Here is a 16,967-nt window from a genome sequence, read left to right as displayed (position 1 = left end):
TTTAATAGTGTTCACAAAGTTCCTCTATACGACTGGACATAAATTTCCAGGGAAAAGAAAATTATAAAACCCAGAGCTACTGATGTTAAGTAATAAAAGTTAAAAGGCAGCATTGTAAATATACACTATTGTTGGTTTTTCTCTAGGAAATATGATGGCAGATACCTCCCTTTGTGTCTTTCTTATAAAATAGAATAAAATGTTTCCATAGTCTTAAAATATAAATAACTACTTGCCTTTGTTTCTCCATAACTGTACTTATCTTAATTGAAAATAAAGTTTGAGATACTTTACATGTGTAAAACTAGTGAGAAATGAGAGCTAGCAAGTGTTATATGCTATTGCACAACTCTATTAAGCAATTCAACAAACCAATTTACTGTTCAACATATGTCCTGAGAATGACTACATCTGTGTATAACAGCTGAGTGTTCCTGCACCAAGCCCCAGCTCAGATAACAGCTTCTTATCCTGAAACTGCCCAATAAAACCCCTAAAACTGAGTAAAAACATTATTAATACAATGGACAAAGAGAACTTGGAACACTGCCATAAGACAAACTTTCAGCAAGACAGCAGTAGTAAGTGTGTAAAAATACTGTATATAGGAATAACAATTATACAGAGTCATAACTGAGTAAGGGATGAATTCCTATGATCCAAGGCATAAACCATCAATGCATTTTCAAGAGGTGGGAAGAAATACCCAACTGAGGTATTATGGAATTTCACATTCCTCTGAAGTTCACCCAAACTGCTTTCATGGACAAAATGACAACCCATTTGTCTCATATGTGTCTAACAGTCTTAAAGCAGGATCTGGGCTTTTTTAAGTCCTGCATTTAGATTTGTGTGAAACCTTTTATGAATCATTGGACTTCTTTGGATTTGGAAAGCCGTGTCACTTCGCTACATGGTAATATATTAGTCACATGATGTCTTCAAAGAAACTCTTTCTGCTTCCTATTGAAACATAAGTTTTCTGATTCTGTGATTTTGTTAATATATATTTTGTGACTTCATCTATCAGGTGACTTTTGCTAAAGACCTGAGCATACTCTGATAATAATTAGGTAAAAGAATAAAAGAGCAGGGTAGACTGGGAAGAGATGGAGGAAGCTAAACAACTGTGGAAATCATCTGCACAGACATTCCTCCTCAAATTGATTTGCACATAAGGGTATGGGGAAAGGAAGAAGTTGCTGAAATAAATAAAATATTTGGAGGAAGAAGAGAACCAAAAATTCATGACATAACAGGTTTAGGAAAACTAGAGGCTTAACAAAGCATTATTTTCCGTAATGGAAAAGCCCTGAATTACTACTCTGTCAACTGGCAAGGACTCCATAGAAATAAATGGGACTTTATGGTTTCCAAAAGTTTATCTGGCAGTCAAGCCCTTTGAAAAGAGTACACAGAGGACCCTAATAAGAACACAGGTGCTTTCTTCCCCTCCCAAGTTCAAATAAATCATACCCTTCTACTCTTTCTCTTTAACTGTGCATCTTCTTCCTTTTTTGAGGCTACAGCTCTGGTTCCTCACTGGGACTTCTTGCCTGTGTCCTTCTCTGACATTTTTCACCTCCTCTCTGAGGCAGAAGTAGAACTGTAGACAGAACTCAGGCTTACAGCTTCCAAGAAAGTTATCTTGATTATCAATGTCACATCTGGACACAAGATTGCAGATTCAAGTCATATAATGAGCTTGATCCATAGTGATGCACCTGCTCTAAATATCCATTCACAGATATGGAAAAGCCACAGCTGTCAGTCTGGAAGGCTGTTCAGATCCAATGCCACACACACTCTGCAGCAGTCAGGTGCACAAGGGTGAGCCCATGAAAATATTCATCTGCAGCAGACTAAACTTAGCAGTGTAATGAATTCTAAGAAAAACAGTGATTTGGTATCTTCCAGTCTGTCACAGTATTAGTCAAAAGCTGGCCAACCCCTGAGAGCAAGGGGTTGCTGACCAAAGACAACTTGTGCAAAGTCACAGGTATTGAAGCAGAGCCAGCTTATGATGGAAAGTACAATGGCTTACAGTACTTACAGGCATGGAATCCTTCCAGACACCTTCTTTAGGATATTAAAAACCTTACTTATATTTACATTCCAGTTAACTGTTAGACATTTGTATTCCAGAAATATCTCTTTCACCAATCTTTACCCACCATTATTGACTATCTTTTTAACATCAGAATTTGTGTTTAGGATTTCTGGAATAGGAAAAAAAAAAGTAACTGTTGTTACTCTTTCAGGAATCTTCATTAACTTTTTGTCAGTGCAAAATTCAACATCTTGGCTTTGAAAAGCTTTTGTGAGAGTGTCTACGTGGAATGTTGGAGTATATTGCCAGTACATTTCAGTGAGATGGCAACAGCAAAGATCTGTGATATAGCTGAAGTGTTTTAATTACACAAACATGCTGGCTTAGAATTTGCTGTGGTGTATCTGTATGTTCAGTTCATTCAGATGTAACCTATATCTATACCTATGTTTCTCTCACATTACTGTTAATGGTCAAAACTTTTCTATATCTAGAGAAGCATTTAATTTCAAATGCTTTTTCATTTGAAATTGCCTCCTTCTTTCATGCTGTAATGTCACCCAGCACTGTCTTCTTTCCATTGAAAATGAATTGCCTATAAGTAGAAATGATACCATTCTTGTCCTAACACAAATAACTGAACAGTCAAGAACACAAGAAAATATAAAAAGAAATGGGAACTTCACAGACAATAAAGTAACACAGCCTGTTTCTTTTTTCAGTCACATGAGGCAGGGAATTCAAATTGTCAGTATTGTCAAATCTCACTGCCAAAAACAAAAGGGACTCTTCAAATACTCCATTTTTTAAAAAGTGCATTCAGGATCTCTTTTAGTTTTTTCTGGTTTCAGTTTTAAAGAAATTGGCATGCCTGTGTAGATCAAAAGGGGAATAGTAAGACTGGAAAGGTCGTCTTGATTTATGGTATGATGGGAGTGTATCATAGCCTTCCAGAAGGCTTCTGTTCTTATTTCTGAAAGGTCAGGAAAGATTTATTTTCATTTTGTGTAGTATTGTGCATTTTGTTTTATTTATTTATTGAATTAAAAATTTCAAACTGTATTCACATGGGTGTTTTTAATGGTATCCAGGAGAGCTCCTTTTTATCTACAAAGGATTTCTTAGTTCCTCAGTAAAATATTAAAAGAATCAGAATTCAATATTCTTGTAGTTTCAGCAAAAAATTGTACCACTGGTGACTAATAAATATTTTGTGTTTTCAAATCTCCCTGGAACAAGACTTTTTTATTTCTATTGTATTAAAAAGACCTACTGTTTCTCCTCTCCCTGTAGGAATCCTTAAGGGATTTAAACCCCTTTGACATCCATTAGGTGATGAGGACTTAACTTGGTTAGGCTCCTTTGATGTACTAGCCTTACATTCTGAAAGGCTGACTGAAACTGCTCTTTGCTGAAATAATTAATCATCTAGTGCCCAGCCTTGGAATTTACAGAGTGGGCTGATACACAAAAGCCAAAGGAGACCCAAGATGAAAAGGTATTTATTGGTCATCAAACCCCTAAGCTTAATGAGTTTTATTCTTTTCAGGAGTTCCATAGTGTTAATACAGATACACTTACTTGATTCAGAATAACTTGGTTCGTATTTCACTTTTAGGATTTGGAAATGAGATTATGCCTGTGCCAGTGGAGAATATGAGACATCTTTCCTCTTGAGTCTTTTAAGCAATTCATAGTGTGTGTTCTGTTCATTTTAATATAAATAAAATCTCATTAAATAAAATCTAGAAAATGTATTTCCTGAAGCTTTGGTCCTAAATTAAAATTCATCAGCTGATAAAAGGACATGAACTTCTGCTGGAAGTCCAGCAGATATGTTTTGGGAGTTTGCCTCAGAGAAGATGAAAAATAAATTAAAACTGAGCAGAGACTTCATAGATTTGCAAAGGATTTGTTTTTCTAGACAACAGATTGTGGACCCAGTTAAAAAAAACAAAGAAACAACCAAACAACAAGAAGACAAGTATGAGGCTAAATATGTAGAAACACACTTTTTTAAAGTCTCATAGATCCTGAGTTGAATGTGTTTTATGTCTCTATTAGATTTGTATTAGATCACTTCCAAGGATTGACTCAGATATTAGAATCTATTCAGATGATTTTCTGATTATTTATATAAATACATAAAGATGAAATATTTATCTATATACATAAAGAAGCATGAAATATGAAAAGCTATACATATTCACAGTAAAGTAGGATCTATATTAATGAAATTTATACCTTTGCATTATAATAAATGGAAATTATTTGATAGAACAACCATATTCATACCTACATTATGTAGAATGAAGGAATATTATTAGGAGGAGCAGCTAAAAAAAATAAAGTAAAAGAAGGAAACATAAAGGGAATAAAAGTAATAAAGGGATGAGATAAGAAGCAGGCTGTGAGCAGGAGGGTAAAACCTCTTGCATATTTACTCAAACACATTCAGATGAAAGTATCCCCTATCCTCCAGGTTGGCCTGGGAATAGCCATGTGACAGTGGAGCTAGAGGAGGGATAACAAACTTGGGCAGGAGATGCTCTGTGAGTGCCCTTTGATGATCCTGTTCCTACTGCAAGCCAGGTCTCTGCTCCTCTTTGGGGGCTGTCAGAGGTAACACTTCACCTTGCAGTCAGTGATTTCACGGTCTGATCATCAGTTACCACGACCAGCTCACTCCACAGGTGCTCACAAAATGGGGAAAACCTCCATGACGAAGCTTTCTTATCCCTCTATTTTATTCTATTCATAAACAGTCGTTTGATACGTTCATGGTTTCTGGTACTTACTCTGTCTTTGCTGAGACACTCCTGCCTGTGCCTTACTTTCCTGGATCTTCCCAAAGTACAACACAAAAGAGTTGAGAATGACATATGCTGGGAGATGTTGGTGATCCTGTGAGGAGTTTGGATGCTGTGTCTCTCCTAACCAAGTCAGTTGAAATACTAAGATTTGGGAAACACTGAAATGAATTATGAAAAACTTCTTTGTAGACCAAATTTGACAGTCTCATGGACCATGAGTTCTGGGCAAGGGGGGAAAGCCTAGTGAAATCCCCCATCCAGTAGGATTTGCTATTAACTTTGTAATTTTTCTTCTAGATACTGGTGATTGTTTTCCCCAAAGTGGACAGCTTTAATACAGCCTTTTATCTTCTCTGGAGCCCAGCTTCAAGCAAGAGCATTGAGAATGTTCATATTTAGTCCCTGTTTTACATGTTTTGGGATTCTGTTCTGCTCTCAGTTTAGGCACTGTTAGAAGAGAAACAAAGATCCTTTGTCCTTTGTAAAGGAAGTCTTTCTGGGTCTCATCAAAAAATGTGGTCTTATATAAGGTTTTCCTCCTGAGGTTGTGCCCTACCTTACGTTGGCTATCATGACAGACAGTGTTGAAAATGCAGAAATTCTCATTTCCCAGTCCTTCTGCTTCTTGCTGCATCAGTCTGATATATGAATGGAGTGAAAGAGCATCCTTTACATATGAAAAAGTAGATCACCTTTCAAATGCATGTATGAAGTTGGATCAAGATGGTTATTTAAGGGCCTTGATGAGATAATGAAATGACTTTTGGATGAAATTTATCACCCAAAGGCATTCAAGGCCACTGTGTTGTGTGGATGAGACTTCAGTAATTAGCAGAGCCTTATACCTCTGGGACAGTCCATGGAAGTGATCTGATATATCAGTTTCAATGTAGCCAAATCCCAATCATTTTACAACACAGTAGAACAGCTTTAACCCTTTCTGGTTGATTTCTTGCCAGTATTTGACTTTTAAGTGACAACAAAAAAACCTCCAGAATCCTACTTTGAGACATTCATGCTGCTTTGCTTGCCTGAAGTTAATTAACATCTTGTAGTCCTCAACCAAGTGCTACTTCAAACCTACTGTACCCAGAATGGTGAATTATTGCTTTAAAATCCCAGTAGGTGATATTGTGTATGTCTCAAACACCCATAGCCAGATGGCTGTGGAGCCAACCAAAGTTACGTGGTAGCAGACAATGATTGTTGGTAAAAACAAAGAAATACTGGTAAAAAGATGCTGTGAGAACGAACAGGATGTGGCTGCAAAAGGAAGCACACACAGCAAGGGCAGCACTTTTGGGGACAAATGTCCTTGTTCTGGCTCCTGGGAATCAGCATAACACAGCACAGAACTGCAGGAATGAGGCCAAGAAGTGGTTATGGACCATAGGGGAGATCAAGACCACCCAAGACCCTCAAAGCCTCTGACCCATTTCCAGAAATGTATGAAAGGATGAATTTTGTGTGAGAACCAATTTGCTTAGAAAGAGAGAAATTTATCTCCAGGACAGGAAAACCCTTCTATGGACCTCCATGAAGCCCGAGTGTGTGCCCCAGGATCCTGGACATCCCAACAGGATGGTGATCTTTCCCTTTCCCTTTCCCTTTCCCTTTCCCTTTCCCTTTCCCTTTCCCTTTCCCTTTCCCTTTCCCTTTCCCTTTCCCTTTCCCTTTCCCTTTCCCTTTCCCTTTCCCTTTCCCTTTCCCTTTTTTCTTTTTTGCTGTGGGAAATACCCAAGCAGAGTAGAAAACTCCACCTGCACAAATCCCTGAAGTACAGGTGAAAACAGTTTAGTTGATGCCTCTGTCCCCTCTCATGTGCCTCTGCCTGGGTGCTGCATCAGAGATACCCTGGCTGGTGAGGTAACAAAATTAAATTTACTCTCTGCATTTCACCTGTGTTTTTTGTGGTTGTTCCTATGCCAGCTCACACAGTGTCAGCCTGTCCATTTAGGTTCTTCAGTACCACCTATCACAGACATAACAAATCACCTTTGGATACATTCTCTATCTCTCCCAGTCTTCCTTTCTAAGGGGAGTCAAATGTTACTTGTCAGTATTGCTCAAGTTTACCTAAAAGGCTGAATATAAATTATCATTCTCAATCATAAATTTATCAAGAATATTGCACTTTTTGGATAAACAGATTTCAGTTCTGGAGTGCTTAATAACTGTGAATATTATATATATATATATATATATATATATATATATTAATCATATCAATGGTTCCAATGTCTTTGTATCTCCAGAGAATGTCAGTCATGAAGAAGGCCAAGTTCTCCAATGCTTTCCTTTTTTATTCTGGGGTATTTCTCACTTTTCAAACATAAATGCTTGAGTGACAGAAAGAAACTGATGCCAGATGTACTTTCTTCTGCTTCTTGCAAGTCTTGTTTGAATTCAGGATGATCCACTGTTTCACAATAAGATTATTGCATAACTTCAGGTGCATGATCTCCCCACTTATTTAAGTCAAAAAGCATCTATTTTGATAATGTTCTTTTACTACTGCTCTATTGCAAATAACTGGGACTTGGCAGCCTCAGATCTCTTTTTAGCTTCTACTGATTTTATGTATTGATTTATGTCTTTCCATTGCCCAAAGTCCTAGGTATCTGTAACAAAAGGTTTTCCTTTAATAAATCATGTTCTCAAAGAAGCAAAGAAATATGACACTCTTGATACACCTATATCGTGACAAAATATACATTACTAGGAAAAATGGATTATTTGTGCTGCCTCAGATACTGAAAAATCTAGATTTTTGTGATTAAAAATAAGAAGGCATCACATAAATTACGTTTAGTGCTGACTCATTCAATGTAAAAGACCTTTGAAAGTTGTTCAAAAACATACACAAATCTAATCTGTTACCAAAAACTTACAAATAAATATTGATTTGTAATAGATCATGTAATTGTCTTACAGTCAGTCTCTACTTAGAAGTGTGCAGGAATACCTGACAGAATTGCTAAACAGAGCAAAGAAGCAATATGCAATTTACAGTAGTGGATGAGTGGATTGCCTATTTTCCTGACTATGGAGGTCAGAAGGTGCTAAATATTACCTTATTCAAGCTTTTGGGGGAAGTCACATATACATCTATCTATCTATCTATCTATCTATCTATCTATCTATCTATCTATCTATCTATCTATCATAGCTGGCACATGTTACTACAGCAACTTAGTGAATTTGCAGTTGCAAATCAGGAATTTGATCTAGGTAATATTACTCCTAAATCAATTATTAAAGTTTCACTAACTCCACCTATTTTATCTGACCTGACCTATTTAATGTCTCTAATATAATTGCAGTTGTGTCACCTGCATGCCATTCTGAAGACATCATGGTAGACTGTGGGTTTGGTAGTTCCATGGGAAATTTTAGTATCTTGAAACTGTTCAATGTCATGCTTTCTGTGGACTTCTTGTCATTTGGTTTCTTTAAAAAAATTTTATGTGCTTCAGCACATCTTTCACTCAAGTCTTCATCTGTCTCCAGACTAAGAGGCAGCACTAAGTGAAAACAGAGTTTTATAATGCTATTACATTGCAAACAATGTTTCCATGGAATTTTCTGCAAAGGAGAAATAAACTGAGAGGATATGTATGATATAGATGCAAAATAAATCACAACATACATTTGTGAAATAGCAATATGTGGCTTAAAGTACCATCTTTGCTGATATACCTCCTTTACATAATTTCACAGTCAAACTGTGAAATTTTAAAAAAGGGTAGAAAGCCTTTGATAGATTCCTGGAATTAAAATATTTACAGTATGATTACAATAACATAGCCAGCCATGCTGTATAATGACCATAAAAATTATTCTGGCACATGCAAATTTCTCTACCAAAATTTAAACGTTCGGTTAAACCACATAAGATGCATAGAAATGTGCCCAGTTCAGACTAAAAGTTAGAAGAAATTTTAAAAATCTATGATTAATTCAGTAAAAATTTTATTATGTATTCATGCTTCTCATGTGCAATGGTTCTTTGATTGTTCAACCTGCCTTAGACATGCTTTCCATACCAGCAGTCTTTATTACTGAATAACAGGGCTTCCAGGGGACATACATAGTTCAAATGCATGCCATTCTACTGTGTAGTGCTAAACTGACAAAAATTTCTAAAGCTTCTCATTTTTCTATATGACTTCTGTATGACTTTATATATGTATATATCAGACCACTCTGTGCCTGAGAAACTTAACTTTTGTTTGCTAGAAAATGGCAGGTTTATCTGAGAGATTATAGGATGTACTGCATAACATGTAGCAGAAGAAAAGAAAGCAAAAGGTGTGAAGCTTCTCTTGTGCTCACCTGATTATACTACATCATTAACTAATTAAACACTCCTAACCATCCATAAGGCTGTGTTGACTGAGATGCTGGGAAGGAAACACTATATGACAAACCACTTACAAATGTTTTTTTGCAAACCTTATCAGGAACAAGTCAGGCTTACTGGTAGTTCTCTTTTCTTATTTCTTTTGTCTCCGTAATGCACATTTGTAACATGTAATGAGGACAAGTTCACCTGGAAAGCTCAGTACCAACTTAATGACTTTGATTTTCCAATGGCTTTATCCTAACTGTGCTCGTGTGTATGCAAAACTCAAAATGCCACCAGGGGAAATCCAGCAATCCTTTAGCTCTTGCATCATCTCCAGCATTGCAATCAGGTCGACAAATTTGTGCAGCTGAAAGGGGCTATATTTTGAAAAGGTCAATCACAAACACAATAACAATGTCTGTCTTGCTGAGTGGGATTAAAAGCATGAGATCATCTTCTCATTTTAACTCATCTCCCTTGGGTCTCAAATCAGTGAATATAGACAGCTCACAAAGTTTATCTCCGTCTTCAGTTTGGCCCATTCCTCACACAGTGCTGGCTGAGCTGTGAACAGAACAGCTGTTTCAGGAGCAGCCTGACTTGATGTCAGTACAGTGCTCTGCAACAAATTAAAATCAATGATGGATTTACTTCAGGTGTGCTGCAGGCAGCTGCAGAGGGATTTTCCAGCTATACTTAACACCCCCTCCTAGCAACCCAGTTCTTGTGCAGGAAGCCACCAACTGGTATTTGAACATGGCAACTACAGCCTAGAGATCTCATAATAATGCAGAACTGAGTCCGTGATAGTTGGTTTTAATGCAATGGCCCAGGGACGGGGGCAGCTAAGAAACAAATAAAACAGTTTTATTCAGCAACAAACAAAATTTTTGCTGCTGAGAAGATGACTACTGGTGGCCCAGCAGAGCAGTAGACTTCTAATTCCAGGCACTTGAGCTGCCAGATCTGAGTCTGGCTGTGGCTCAGAACCCTTGAGTTGCCCTGTCTGTGCTGGTCCTACCACACTGTACAGGAGTTATCCTCCTAGAAACCCCGAGTTTTTGTTACCATAAATAAAAAATCACCCACCACAATTCTGCCTAGAGAGCCATGGAAGACCTCTGGTGTCTTTATTGATGAAGACCTAGGGGTACTCAATTGAAGGAGCAACCCTTCCTCAGAAAAGCTGAGGTAGCTGCTGGTGGGTTGTGGTGGTTTGAGCCATAGCCCAGTTCACTCCAGATAAACAGCCAGCCTGAGCTGTAAGAAGAGTTGGGGCTTCTGAGTGAATAGATTTAAAGCAGGAAAAACATATTATGAGTCAAATGAACTCTGCTATAAAAATAAACTGGGCAAGGCAAAATGTCACTCAAGAGAAAACATATTGAGATTTAATTCTGGAAAGATTGGAGACTGTGATATGAAAAGATTTCTCTCCAGGGTCCCCTTTTGTTTGCTGTTATCATTATTTTAGTAGAACATAGAGACTAACAGACCATCAGCAGGTGGAAAGTACACACTTGGGAACAGCAGACAGGTAGCTATATGACATACTGGTCATTCAGGTATTTAGGCTGCATTGTCACAGTGATGCACCTCAGAGATCAGCCATGCCCTGACCTTACTCTGTGATGTTTGTGACAGAAAAGCCTTTTCTTTCTGTCTCAGCTATTTCAGAGGGCCTAAATGCTGCATCAGAGAGGGGAATGAAAGGTGAACACACAATAACATCATCATTCCCCTGCTTGCACAAAGCTTAATAAACCTTATTTGTTGATGGTTATAGTGTAGTTCTGCTGTAACTATGAGCTGTGTGCTTTTATGAAAAACAGTCTAATTTCTAATCTATTTAATGTATTTCTGATCCTTCTCCACACTTGAGCCCTGTAATTGGGGGTTGGAATACCTGGAAAGCTGGTCCTGGTTACAGGCACACATAGTGACAAGTAAATGATTACATTTTCTCTATCCCCACCTCTGAGCTGGGGATTTTCCACTACAGTGTCTTTGCTAAGGGAAAGTTTTAAAATGGTAGCAGAGTCTCAAGCTGTCTGATTTTAGTGCTGATAGAACGGTACTTGATTTTCTTGACTAAGGAAGCTGCTGGCAAAAAAATGTTACAATTGGCAATTTACTTGTCTGCATGCATATTTTGGCTCCATATCAAGTTTCTAAGTGTTTTCCAGACAAGTGCAGAATAATCAGCACATCTGCCATGCAGGCAAATGTAAAGTTGGTGAAAATATTTTATTTATAGAAGCTAATGCAAAAATGTAATTTGACGTGTTGCAAATGTCAATTCTAATGCTACTAATTAGAGCTATAATCTCATTGGGGAATGAAAAGATTTTTCTCATTTACTGAGACTGTATTCTCGTTTTTAAAATCCAGGTTTAGAGCTTACAGAATCTGAAACGTTTCTCACACAAATAATACTAAACACAGGACATCTTATAGGTATAAACATTTGAGACTTCCCCCCCTCTCACAGTCAAATATATAAATTCACATAACATACCTTCTGATTGAAGATTAAAAAAATGAAATATGGAAACAATCTGCATTACAAAATTATCGAAAAGCACTTGCCATATATTTACACTTTTACAGACATTCTTATATTTTTTTCTAATGGAAAATATATATTCTTACTTTACATGCAAGAGGTTTATACTACATACCATTTTGCATAGGCTATACAGGGTTGTTTTTTTTTAAGGACAGTCATATAATTAATTTGGATAAATATACAGCAATCTTAAATCATACAAAAGTATTTCTAGTCTAAACTGACTTTTATTTTTTTGTCTTAAGTACATAAAATAAGTAACACTGGTAAGATATTATTCAGGTCAAGTAAAGATATCAGATTCTACCTCTTATTGCCAGCAGACTGCCCCTCCTAAAATAATCTGTAAAATTCAAGTCAGAAAAATGTGTAATTTAAATGAAGACTTGGAAAATGTATGAAAAGAATGCTGATTTAGTTTTAGTTTAAACCCTATGTAAAAAAGCTTTTATATATATATATATATATATATATATGTATAAATAGCATAAGCTCAGGCTTAAATCAAATTCATTTCAACAAGACCTAAGCATATGCTTAAGTTCTTTGCTGAATTACAGCTCCACTATAGCTGATGCCAAAATAAATATAGCTAAATATAAATAAAATTTAAAATATTTATTAAAAATAAATATAGCTAAAGCCAAAATATATATATCATATATATGGTATCAATATGTATACATATATGTATGTGTGTGTGTGTGTGTATATATATATATATAATTGACATTATGATTTTAGCTTTCCTCATCAATTTCACTGCCAAAGTTCATCCTTAAAAGGGCTGAGGAATCATTTAATTTTCTGCTGACACTTGTCACTAAGTTGTAACAGGGTTGTTGCTAACAGCAATTTAGAGGATAATGATGTATGGAGAGGAGGTTAATATTCTAACTAATCAAGAAGCATAAAATGACAAACCATGAGATATTTCCAAGTGACTGGATAGAAATCGAATTTCTTTCTGTCAAATCCCCAATATTAGTTGAGAATTTTCAATCTAAGTTTTTTTTGAATACTTCTTATATTCTGCTACAAGGCCAAGATAGACAGTAACAGTTTGAAGGCTTTTTTGAACCAGCTTTATGTTTTAGTTTTCATACCTCACACAATTCTGTATATTGCTAGGAAAATTCTTCCACAAATTATTGAAGCCACATCTATTTAACCATCTAAAAACGGAGCTTCTTTTTTTATTATAATAACCAGTGAAACTCACACATATAGGAAGCTCAAAAGTCATAATACATGTGCATACTTATTTTCTGCATCTCCTTTATGTGTAACTGTTAAGTGCATTTTTTCCACTTTGATTCTTCAAAATTGTGATTTTACTTCAAAACTTTAAAAAGGATTTTTATTCCATTGCTCCAATTCACCTAAGTTCTTTCAGGATGGGATATGAAATTAAAAGATACAAAGAAGAAAGAATACATTATAACATACCCTTAAACTGGGAAGAATTTAAAATCAAGGAAAATTTACATTATTTCAATAACAGAACATTCAATTAAAAAAATTTACAATTCAGCTTGCTAAAAATCTAATGCTACAATGTCATCAAGTTGAGTATTTTGATCTTCTACAGCCTGTTGTATTTAACATTTAATATTCAAAAGTTGTATTTATCAGCTTGGATGTTTCCAGCCTGGTCTTTCATTCAATCCATTTTAAATGAAATTTTTTTAAATTCCCATGAACATTCTGGCTGCCACTGTGAAGTACTCACTCTTGAAGGCAGTGTTTGCTGTGCAGGAGCACGCTGCCTGTGGTTTGTCAAGTCCAGTTTGGCAGTACCATTCCTTAAGATCACAAGTAATGACTCATGACCTGCCTGAGAGTCTCAGGCCCTACTGGATTCCAGTTGTAAGGGTTTTCTTCCAGACTAGATGATGTTTCTGGGACAGCATGACTCCTGGTTCCTGTCCCTTATATGCATGATGTAGCCAATTGTACACATGAAATGCTTCTACAAGGCTTCAAATGTATTAACTGCAGAGTCTGCAGCAGTTTTGAGATATTCATTTTAACTTTTTCCTATGTTTCATGCACATTTTGGTTTAGTATTCTTGACTCCGGTTAAAGTAATATTAGGCCAAATTTTTCAAGGCCAGAAAGTACAAGGTATGCCACAGAAGAAAATCTATTATTAGAAACACTTTTGTAGAAATAAGTTTTATTGAAAAAACTGCCCAGACTTTGATTGTTAGTAAATAGTTTCCTTTCAAAATAATTATAAGCTTATTATCTTCAATCTTGCAATGCCTAAATAGGTTTGTCCTCTTCCAGTATAGTGTCAGGACTTTCAACTTCAGCTCTGCCTGCTATCAGAAATATGCACATTAGGTTTTCTTTTTGTACTGTTTGTTCTTTCCCCAAATTTTAAAACAGCCTAATGGCTCCAACTAGCTGTGAAGTGATTTTGTCTACACAGTTTAAAACAACAGCTCTATAGCCAGCTGTTATTGAAGATTTTACTAAAAGCGCCACTCTGACCAAAAGAACATTTAATCAGTTCATTGTCTGTTTAGATTAAAGTCAGCTTCTTCTTTCCTAGACCTGTGTGAGGAATACACAACTTAGCTGCTTGGAGAGATAACATCTCTAGTTACCTACATATGCAAATGAGCAGGTCAGCTTTGAGTCTAAAACACAGCTTATTTCACCTAAAAGGGAAACAACAATACACTGGCTCCAGGAAAAGTGAAGAAAAGGGACTTAACACTCTAATTAGGGGGGAAAGTAGTTTTAGTAGAATGAAAGGATTTGACAGGATTTAAGAAATGTACAGGAAACCTTCAGTCACTAAGTAGAAGGCAAAAGAGCTAGAGCAGGGGCAACAAAAGATTTCAAGATGCAGTTGTGGATCCTAGAACTCCTGAACCATGGATGGATGGAGTGAGAAGGTGCAACTGAACACACACCCATGGGGAAATGATACCAGAAGCAAGAAGAACCTGGCAAAGATCAGTTGCACATTTATTCAGATGGGAAGGGAGATCCTTTCCACAGAAATTATGATAAACAGAGAAACCTCAAAACAGCTTTGTATAAGAACCGATTCTTTGGTGTCTTTTTCCTTTAAAGCTCAGAAAGAAGAAAAGGAAATAACATGTTACCAATATCCACAAGACAAATTTTGCTTGTATCTAGTTTTAATAGACTTGTTGAGAAGGGCCTTTTAAAATTCCTGTGCAAGAAGGAAGTTTTACTTTTTTGAACATCATAATATCTATTTGTAAATTATATTTATGTTTCTTGGACTTTTTCAGGTTTTTGTCTAAGACTTTCAGTCTCTCTATATAAACCTACCAATATGATGCCATGAATGCTATACAATTTTAATATATCTATTTAAATACAGTGACATCCATCTGTGGCGTCCCACCCCTAAGGTGAAGGGGACCATCAATGCTGGAGGTAGAAAGGAACAGAAGCCAGAGGTTCTGCAAAAGTTTGCGAAGTTTTATTAGTAAATTACACACTGGGTACAGGTACTGGCATAAATCACTCCCTGATGTCCTTGTTCAAGCACACAGAGGTGGGTTTTGAACAAAAGGGTAGGGTGAAAGGAAAGAGGGAGAGAGATTTAAGAGCAGGAGAGAAGAAAAGGAAGAATGAGAGAAAGACTGTAAATCCTGGCTCCAGAGCTGATCCAGCTGACAGTGTCCTGTGACCCAGAGTGCTGGGGGTACCTCTTTACAGATAAGTTTTCCCACCTTGGAGATAAATTTCTGTCTTTCTATGCAAATCAGTTCTCATGTGAAGTTCATTCTTTCAGACCATTCTGGAAATGGGTCAGAGGCTTTGGGGGTCTTGATACACAATACAGTCCGTATCCAGTTCTTGGCCTCATTCCTGCTGTGCTGGGCTGTGCTGCCTATCTCCAGGAGCCAGGACAAGGACATCTGTCCCAGAAAGTGATGCCCTTGCTGAGTAAGGCCCCTTCTGCAGCCATCCTGTTATTTTTAAGAAACAATCCTTGGTTGGCTCCACAGCTATCCAGCTAACAGTGTTTGAAATATACACATTTCTCCCCTTATCATCCAGGCTTCTGCAATATCATTATTTACAAGTTAATAAAGAAAACAAACAAAAAAAGTTTGAGAACATATACAAAATATTTCCTTTATACTCTATTTTAAGCCTTACAAAAATTACACACTTATGCAATTATTGCAAGATTCTTAAGAAACTTTTTAATTAGAATACTTTAATCCATCTGGTTTCCCTTTTTCATCTGACAATAATCACATCCTCTAGAATCAACAGCCTATGAGCTGCTAGAAAACTGTAAATGCCTCTCTTTAGACAAAGTTCTTTTTCTTTACAGTGTTCTATTAATCAGGTGTTATTCTAATGTCCACATATATCTTTTACAGTTTAAAGTCAAAGTCCAGATTAGTTAAGAGTGTAAACTGCATGGAAAAATCATGAGTGAAGTGAGGAACTGATGGTATTTTTAACTCTTTTGAGACAGAAAGTGGTTTGTTATAATATTAACAGGTTCCAGAAGAAAGATGTCAAGTGTCTCTTTCACTGAACATTAAGTATTAAAATCTTATATGAAGAACATCCTGGATTTCCCATTCAGTTTTCCTTCAGAAAGCTGAGGATGGAGTGGTTTATAAATGGAACAGTGTTTTAATCTTTAAGTTTGGGCATTTTCCTACTTTATGTGAAAGCTTTTTTAATAATGGAGAATTTATCTGCTGTACAGAAAAAGACATTTTTCTCTGATATTGCCATGTTGGAGCTTTCCTAATCAGCTTTAGCAATAATTTATTTACAAAACCCTAAGGACCCACTTCATCCTGAGACCTTTGACCTGAAAGAAAAGGCACCACAATCACTCTATAACTGCTGCTGAAATTCCTTGAAAATTTGCCTTCTGCTGTTATACAGGAAGGAAGATAACACTCAGACATGCAAGCAGTTGATTTTGGATCTGGTGATTAACTCTTCCAACTGAACAGAGAGGAATGTGTTACAGAAGGTCTGAGCATTGGAAAGTTGTGCTGAAAGATGCCACCATCTGTTTTTTAGTTTAAAGATACATATTATCCTCCTCCACTCTGCTGAGACCCCACCTTTGTGTCCAGATCTGAGATTTCCAACATATGGAGGACATGGACCTCTTGGAGCAAGTCCAGAGAGGCCACAAAGATGATCAGGAGTCTGGAG

The sequence above is a fragment of the Cyanistes caeruleus genome, chromosome Z (genome assembly GCF_971803275.1).
Source record: "Cyanistes caeruleus chromosome Z, bCyaCae1.hap1.1, whole genome shotgun sequence".
In the NCBI taxonomy this organism is placed as follows: Eukaryota; Metazoa; Chordata; class Aves; order Passeriformes; family Paridae; genus Cyanistes; species Cyanistes caeruleus.
The sequence above is the reverse complement of the archived record's forward strand: the minus strand, read 5'-3'. Positions refer to the sequence as shown.